The 8,990-nt window shown below is 51.4% G+C and overlaps 1 non-coding gene across 1 annotated transcript; it reads left to right on the plus strand.

Moving 5' to 3' along the window:
- The first annotated feature begins 6,725 nt into the window (after window positions 1–6,725).
- TRNAS-GCU (transfer RNA serine (anticodon GCU)) lies at window positions 6,726–6,807 on the plus strand. Its single transcript has one exon. It is a non-coding gene; the product is annotated as a tRNA-Ser (tRNA).
- The last annotated feature ends 2,183 nt before the right edge of the window (window positions 6,808–8,990 follow it).

An 8,990-nucleotide genomic window follows, 5' to 3' on the forward strand; every position in this document is an offset into this window, starting at 1 on the left:
AATTTATTTTAGCATAAGCTTTCGTGAGCTACAGCTCACTTCATCGGATGCATACTGTGGAAAGTATCGAAGATCTTTTTATACACAAAAAGCATGAAAAAAATACCTCCCCCCACCCCACTCTCCTGCTGGTAATAGCTTATCTAAAGTGATCACTCTCCTTACAATGTGTATGATAATCAAGTTGGGCCATTTTCAGCACAAATCCAGGTTTTCTCCCCCCCAAACACACATACAAACCCACTCTCCTGTTGGTAGTAGATAAGCTTTAGATAAGCTACTACCAACAGGAGAGTGGGTTTGTATGTGTGTGTGTGTGGGGGGGGGGGGAACCTGGATTTGTGCTGGAAATGGCCCAACCTGATTATCATACACATTGTAAGGAGAGTGATCACTTTAGATAAGCTATTACCAGCAGGAGAGTTGGGTGGGGGGAGAGAAAACCTTTTGTAGTGGTAAATACCCATTTTTTCATGCTTTGTGTGTATAAAAAGATCTTCGATACTTTCCACAGTATGCATCCAATGAAGTGAGCTGTAGCTCAAGAAAGCTTATGCTCAAATAAATTGGTTAGTCTCTAAGGTGCCACAAGTCCTCCTTTTCTTTTTGCGAATACAGACTAACACAGCTGTTACTCTGAAAATGTAACTGTAAACTGGGAATCCTGTGGAGTCCCACAGGGATCCCTTTTTGGCCCTACACCATTTAAAATGTTTATCAATGCGCTGGAAGAAAACATAAAATCATCATGGATAGAGTTAGCAGAGGGAGTGGTAAATATTGAACAGGACAGGTCCCTGATAGCAGAGAGATCTGTATCACTCGGTAAGCAGGGCACAAGCAAACTTTATGGCTTTTAATACAGCTAGATGTAGATGTAGACGTAACCCATGCCTGTTGTACTCTGTCCCCACGCAGTGGCACCGAGACCACGGAGATGAACGAGTCAGCCATGTGGCGTTTAGCTCATGCAGTAGAGGCTCATGCACCCCCAGGTTCAGTCTTGCCCACTGACACCTGGGGTCTGTCGGTGTTACATATGCATCTAGGATCAAGGAATGCAGGCTGTACTTACAAGGCAGGGCTCTGCTCCTGGAAGCAGGGACTCTGAAAAAGATCTGGGGGTCAAGGTGGATAATCAGCCAAACAGGAGCTCCCAGTGTGACACCATGGCCAAAGGGGCTAATGCAATCCTGGGATGTATAAACAGGGGAATCTTGAGTAGAAGCCGAGAGGTTATTTTACCTCTATTTGGCCCTGGTGCGAGCGCTGCTGGATTCCTGTCTCCGGTTCTGGTGCCCAGAGTTCAAGAAGGATATTGATATTCTGGCCTCCTCCATATTGGCAATACCTCCCAAATTGGTGTCATTTGCAAATTTTATTAGTACACTCCCACTTTTTGTGCCAAGGCCAATAACGATAATATTAAATAAGATTGATCCCAAGACCGATCCCTGCTGAACTCTGCTAGTAACTCCCTCCAGCCTAACAGTTCACCTTTCAGTATGACCCACTGTAGTCTCCCCATTAACTACTTCCTTACCCACCTTTTGATCCTCATATTAATCCCCCTTCTCCAATTTAACTAATAATTTCCCATATGGAACTGTATCACATGCCTTACTGATATCCTGATAGATTAGATCTACTGTGTCACGGAGTGTGGAGGACTCAGGGCCCTGCACCCCTCACTTCCTGCAATTCACCGTGACTCTCAGCCGGCCAGTAAAACAGAAGGTTTATTAGACGACAGGAACACAGTTCAAAACAGAGCTTGTAGGTAGAATCATAGAATACCAGGGTTGGAAGGGATCTCAGGAGGTCATGTAGTCCAACCCCCTGCTCAAAGCAGGACCAACACCAACTAAATCATCCCAGCCAGGGCCTTTTCAAGCCTGACCTTAAAAACTTCTAAGGAAGGAGATTCCACCACCTCCCTAGGTAACGCATTCCAGTGTTTCACCGCCCTCCTAGTGAAAAAATTTTTCCTTATTGTTAGGATATAGATATTCAGGCCTGTCTGTAAAGGCCTATACTCTAAGAATGTAGGTGTATTCTTATCGCTTGGCTAGTTCCAGAGGTATAAAAGAAAGAATCAAAACCACTGTCTGCCGGTGTAAGGGCCTTCTCTTATTGTGACAGTTTGTGGCCCTGTGCTTAGGCTCAGGCCTTTGGCTGAGCAGCAGAGGCAGCCATAAGCTGAGAAGCGACCGGTCACCTCCTCACATCCCAAACTAGTCACATTGAAATAAGGGGCTATTGGGCTGTCAGGCACTATCAGGACAGGATTGTATCCTACCACCTCCAGAGAAAGGGAAGTGCCTAGAAGATGTAAAAGGTCTGATAGCATCCTGCCTGGCAAGAACTCACTTACCAATAGCTGGGATGTGAAATCCTCACTTCTGTGTTGTCTTGTCATTGTAGTTCCCACTTTGCTATTGTTTGTCTGTATAATCTCTGTCTGGTTCTGTGATTGTTCCTGTCTGCTGTATAATTCATTTTGCTGGGTGTAAACTAATTAGGGTGGTGGGATATAATTGGTTACATAATCGTGTTACAATATGTTAGGATTGGTTAGTTAAATTTCAGGAAAATGATTGGTTAAGGTATAGCTAAGCAGAACTCAAGTTTTACTATATAGTCTGTAGTCAGTCAGGAAGTGACTGGGTGTGGGTGGGGGTGGGCATGGGCATGTGGGTAAGGGAGATGGGAACAGGGAATGGGGGTAAGAAAACTGGAATCATGTTTTGCTAAAGGGGGAAATGGGAACAGGGAATGGGAGTAAGGAAGTTAGAATCATGTTTGGCTAAGGGTAGGAATGGGAACAGGGACACAGGTGTAAGGCTCTGTGGTGTCAGAACTGGGAAGGAGGATACTAAGGAAGGAAACTGGAATCATGCTTGCTGGAAGTTCACCCCAATAAACATCGAATTGTTTGCACCTTTGGACTTCGGGTATTGTTGCTCTCTGTTCATGCGAGAAGGACCAGAGAAGTAAGTGGGTGAAGGAATAAGCCCCCTAACACTTATATCCAACCTAGACCTACCCCACTGCAACTTGAGACCCTTACTCCTCGTTCTGTCATCTGCTATCACTGAGAACAGTCTAGAGCCATCCTCTTTGGAACCCCCTTTCAGGTAGTTGAAAGCAGCTTCAAATCCCCCCTCATTCTTCTCTTCTGCAGGCTAAACAATCCCAGCTCCCTCAGCCTCTCCTCATAAGTCATGGGTTCCAGCCCCCTAATCATTTTTGTTGCCCTCCGCTAGACGTTTTCTAATTTTTCCACATCCTTCTTGTAGTGTGGGGCCCAAAGCTGGACACAGTACTCCAGATGAGGCCTCACCAATGTCGAACAGAGGGGAACGATCACGTCCCTCGATCTTCTGGCAATGCCCCTACTTATACACCCCAAAATGCCATTGGCCTTCTTGGCAACAAGGGCACATTGTTGACTCATATCCAGCTTCTCGTCCACTGTAACCCCTTGTTCCCATTAGCCACCCTGCCACTGTACCTCAGCTCCTCATGACCCTCATTAAAACCAGAGGCAAAGTATTCATTTAGGTGTTGGGCCAGGCCTAGCTTCTCTTTAATGGCCACCCCGCCCTCAGTGTTTAACTGCCCCACTTCTTTATTCCTTTTTATTTATATAGCTATAGAAATGGTTTGGTTTTAATGCCCTTTACCAGGTCCATTCTGCTTGGCTTTTGGCAGCTCTCACTTTTCCCCTGCACTTTCTGACCTCCCAGGGTAGCTTTCTTTGCTGATCCGTCCCATCTTCCCTTCCTTGTAGGCTTTCTCCTTTCTCTTACTCACCTCTTTGACAGGCTTGGTCATCCAGCTTGGTCTGCAGCCCTTCCCTAGGAATGTTTTCCCCTTGCTTGGGATGCAGGCTCCAGAGAGTTTCTGCAGCTTTGCCTTAAGGCTTTGAGCCTTGGGATGCCTATGTTCTGTTTGAAGCGTGAGTGGTTCCCATTCACACTTGGCTTAGCTCAGCGGTTTAGCTTTGTTCTCCATCCAAACTAGCACTGCTTTATACTGATACCACCCTGACGTATCAATCCTCACTACAAGGCCTGGCGGCGGGTGGCCCTGCTTCACAGGACGCAGTGTGCGCTAGCGGGTAGAGCATTGGACTGGGACTCAGGCTCTCTGCCGAGCCCTTCCACTGAATTGCTAGGCGACCTTGGCCAGGTCACTCCCCTGCTCTGTGCCTCGGTTTCCCCATCTGTACAGGAGGGATAATGATACACGCACATACCAAGCAATTAGAGATCTCCTGATGAAAGTGCTGCGTGAGAGCTTGGTATTAGGACTCGCTACAGCTTGCAGACCTATAGATCACCTGCTGAGTGCCCACACTGTCCTCCTCTGCTGTGCCCCCGCATGCTCTGTGCCCTCTGGGCTCCAGCAACGCCTCTGGATGACAGTAATGCAGTGAGAGCATGTTCTAAGCCCCCAAGTTGTGGCCCCACGGGCCTGCTGACCAGTGTGTTCCCTCACTTCAGCGAGTGCCCTCTCCCCGTCACATCCCCAGCTGGGGCACTGGCTGCCGGGCCTACTCTGAACCGGGAGAGAGCTCGGCATAGGGGTTTGCTCAATGAACTCGTTCCAGGCTCCGGCGCATGCAGGAGGGGGAATGCTGCCTGACCTTCAGAGGAGGAGGGCTGTGGAGGGAATGGACCAGGCATGGCCGCTGCCCACGCGGTGATCTGGAGAGAACGTGAAGGGAGCTTTTCTGTGGCTCGGAGACCTGTGGGACGTTGACATAACCTCCCTGGTCAGTGCCTTGGGGAGAGACAAGCCTGGAAGGGGCGGGGGGGAGGAGGTGCATGGGTGGTCAGAGCAGCCAGGCTGGGATTGGATAGTACGTCTACACAGGAACCCGGGCCAGCCATGGGGATTTTATCCCTGTGTAGATGTAGCCTTTGTGTGGCCTGTCGGCGCAGGAGAGATAACCAGCAACCCCCTTATCTCATCAGCGCCACACTCCTCCACTCTTCTTCCTGCTGCTCGTGCCTTTTGTCTCTTTCTCCCTTTTAATATTAATTATAAACAATAATGAATTGGGAGCACTGGGGATGGAATTCCCCACCACCACCCCCCCCACACACACGCACCATCAACCGTGCAGAGGGCCGGGACAGACCTATGCACCTTATACAGGCCTCACGCTGACCTCTCCTTGCCCGGGCTGGGATCCTGAGGCCCACGCCCCACTCCCGTGGCCCAGACTGCTGCCTGTCCCCCCACTGCTCACACAAGCGCAATTCGAGTGCCCGGCCAACACAAGGAGGCTGCTGGATGCTGCCAGCTGGAAATAGACCCCGGCACCGGGAGTCCTGAGTGTCGTCCAGCGCTACATCCCCTGGGGTGGGGGGCGTGAGGATGAGGATGTGATTGGGGGGAGGGGAACAGCCGGGGGACCCCAGCAGCCAGGTGCAAGTGAGGGCACCCTCAGCTGCATAGGCCACAAAAAACCCCGGGCCCAGGGAGGCATGAAGCTGGTGTTAAAGCCCCCGGTTCCTGCAGCATGCAGCTCCTGGCTGGAAGGCAGACTCAGGATCTGTTTCTCCGCTTGGCTGAATTTCTCCCTGGGGCAAGCTCACTCCTGACACTGGGCTTTACACCAGATATGCCGGCAAGATAAGAAAAAGTATGGGCTGGATGAATGAACAAAAAGGTGGATAGAAACCTGGCTAGACTGTCAGGCTCAACGGGTAGTGATCAATGGCTCCATGTCTAGTTGGCAGCCAGTATCAAGCAAAGTGCCCCAAGGGTCAATCCTGGGGCTGGTTTTTTTCAACATCTTAATGATCTGGATGATGGGATGGATTGCAACCTCAACAAGTTTGCAGATGACACTAAGCTGCGAGAGAGAGATAGATATGTTGGAGGGTACGGATAAGGTCCAGAGTGACCTAGACAAATTGGAGGATTGGGCCAAAAGAAATCTGATGAGGTTCAACGAGGACAAGTGCAGAGTCCTGCACTTAGGATGGAAGAATCCCATGCACCGCTACAGGCTGGGGACCGACTAGCTAAGCAACTGTTCTGCAGAAAAGGACCTGGGGATTACAGTGGATGAGAAGCTGGATATGAGTCAGCAGTGTGCCCTTGTTGCCAAGAAGGCCAATGGCATATTGGGCTGCATTAGTAGGAGCATTGACAGCAGATCTAGGGACATGATTATTCCCCTCTATTCAGCATTAATGAGGCCACATCTGGAGTATTGCATCCAGTTTTGGGCCCCCCACTACAGAAGGGATATGGACAAATTGGAGAGTTCAGCAGAGGGCAAAGAAAATGATGAGGGGACTGGAACACATGACTTATGAAGAGAGGCTGAGGGAACTGGGGTTCTTTAGTCTGCAGAAGAGAACAGTGAGAGGGGATTTGATAGCAGCCTTCAACTACCTGAAGGGTGGTTCCAAAGAGAATGGAGCTCGGCTGTTCTTAGTGGTACCAGATGACAGAACAAGGAGCAATGGTCTCAACTTGCAGTGGGGGAGGTCTAGGTTGGATATTGGGAAACACTCTTTCACTAGGAGGTTGGTGAAGCACTGGAATGGGTTCCCTAGGGAGGTGGTGCAATCTCCGTCCTTAGAGGTTTTTACAGCCAGACTTGATAAAGCCCTGGCTGGGATGATTTAGTTGGGGATTGGTCCTGTTTTGAGCAGGGGGTTGGACTAGATGACCCCCTGAGGTCTCTTCCAGGCCTTCAAGATGAGGTGGCCGAGTGGTTAAGGCGATGGACTGCTAATCCATTGTGCTCTGCACGCGTGGGTTCGAATCCCATCCTCGTCGGTCCCCTTGCTTTAGTTACCTTTCGTGGGGGGAGGGATAGCTCAGTGGTTTGAGCATTAGCCTGCTAAACCCAGGGCTGTGAGTTCAATCCTTGAGGGGGCCATTTAGGGATTGGGGGCAAAAATTGGGGATTGGTCCTGCTTTGAGCAGGGGGTTGGACTAGATGACCTCCAGAGGTCCCTTCCAACCCTGATATTCTATGATTCTAATCTTCCATGCCATGGCTCATCCAGGTGCGATTGCTTTACCTCAGCAAAATGCACAGTGGGTTTCCCCACTTCTTGTGCCCGGTCGCAGATTGTTCCCAGCCCTATCCAGCGCTCTGCCTTCCCATGCAGACAGGCGTCTGGTGTAAGGAGTGGTAAGGGGCTGAGCTGCTGTCTGATCCTCTGGTTGGGCGTTCTCCGGGACAGGCTCTTTGGGACAGGGGCAGCATAGGTGCAGTGCCCTGTGCAACAGGGGCCCTGACTTGACGGGAGCCTTTGGTGCTACTGCACTATAAATGATTGATTTCACCCGCCCACACAAGGAGTACCGGGGGGGGGGCAGGTATGCTCCCAGCACACCAAAGTACCAAGGCCATGTTCTCCTCTCCGTGAAGCCGGTGTCAATCCAGAACTGCTACCCTGATGCTGGATTTACACCACTGCAACAGAGGTCAGAATTCCACCCCGGGGTCAGTAGTTGCTTGTTCCTGGTCCCACAGGATTCAGCTTCTCTGCAGGTGGAAGTCCACCCACGTCATTCCAGGCCAGGGAAGGATTTGGCTCAGGGAGTTTTTCCACAACATAGCAGAGCCCGACCTTCCTTTCTCCACCTGGGGATCTACTGCTCCAAAGAGCAGGCCGGGCTCTGGAGAGGAGGCGAGTCAGAGATGGGTAATGCACCCCTGGGAGCATTCAGGGGTGTCTGCCCCAGGCAGCTTGCACCTAGGGCTAATCCCATTCTGAAGAGGCTGTTTAAGATGGTGCCACTCCTGCCCCAGTCCCGAGGGCCCTGTTCCAAAGAGCAGAGGGGAGAGCGAAGGGAGAAGCAGCGAGGGAGGGAAGGAAGGAAAGAAAAACAGACTGGGAAATTGACCTGCATCGATAAGGGAGCCCTTGCTTATCTGCCAGTGCAGGGTTGGGTGTGGGAAGGGGGCTGGCTAGCCATACAAAAGAGCAGCCACGTGGCTTAGAGGATGGGTCCCCACGGGAGCCAGGCAGAGTTTTCACCAGGTGGGAATTAGGGACACAAAACTAACCCAGCAACGTGGGAAAGCAGTCCAGGTAGGCGGGTCTCGCAATGTAAGGCAGGCTTCTGGACTGCGGGGGAGAGCGGCTATATCAGTGCTCACAGGGGCACTCTGCTCCCTGGTCAGGCGAAGGGCCCAGCACAGTTGCTTCGTGCCCGGGCCCACATTTCAGAGCCAGCATCCAGCTGGGGACGCACCTTTTATCCAGCCGCAGCCTGCGCGGTTTCTCCGAGAGCTAGGGGGCCAGCGACACCAGAAAGTAAAGTCACCAGGAGAGCACGGGGATCCGGACACAGGCTGCACGAGCCCTGCCTTCCCAAATGGCAGCCGAGCCGCTCCCCAGCACAGAAACGCCCCGCCTCGAGACACACGCGGCTCATCCCTCGCTGGCGTGCACCGGGGCGGGGGGTGCCCCTGCAGCTGACGAGCGCTCGGCACGGCTGAGGCGAGGGTGTGTTAAAGTCTTGGGCAGTGGGCTGGGGATGAAGTGAGCTGTAGCTCACGAAAGCTTATGCTCAAAATAAATTTGTTAGTCTCCAAGGTACCACAAGTACTCCTTTTCTTTTTGCGAATACAGACTAACACGGCTGCTACTCTGAAACCTGTAAATAACAGTGAATAATACTCCAGATCCCTGTGGCAAACTCAGCCCCTGGTTTGGGGGGCTCAGTTTGACCCCAAATGCCTTGTGATGCGTTGCAGGCACGTCCCGGGAGCTTGCAGTCCTTGTGCCACTAGAGGGTGCCCAGACTGTTCTGGGAATGCGAGAGCAGCCTGCGGAGGGCTCAGAAACACTGCGGGTTTATTGCACATTCAGGTTGCTGCCCCTGAAAATACTTTCCTCTGTTCTGCAGAGAGACAGAGCAACAAGGAATCCAGAAGCAAGCAACTTCCCGCCACTTGGGAGGAATATTACAGTGCTGTTGCCGGTCTGGGGTCGATGTGGGTC

The sequence above is a fragment of the Eretmochelys imbricata genome, chromosome 1 (genome assembly GCF_965152235.1).
Source record: "Eretmochelys imbricata isolate rEreImb1 chromosome 1, rEreImb1.hap1, whole genome shotgun sequence".
In the NCBI taxonomy this organism is placed as follows: domain Eukaryota; kingdom Metazoa; phylum Chordata; order Testudines; family Cheloniidae; genus Eretmochelys; species Eretmochelys imbricata.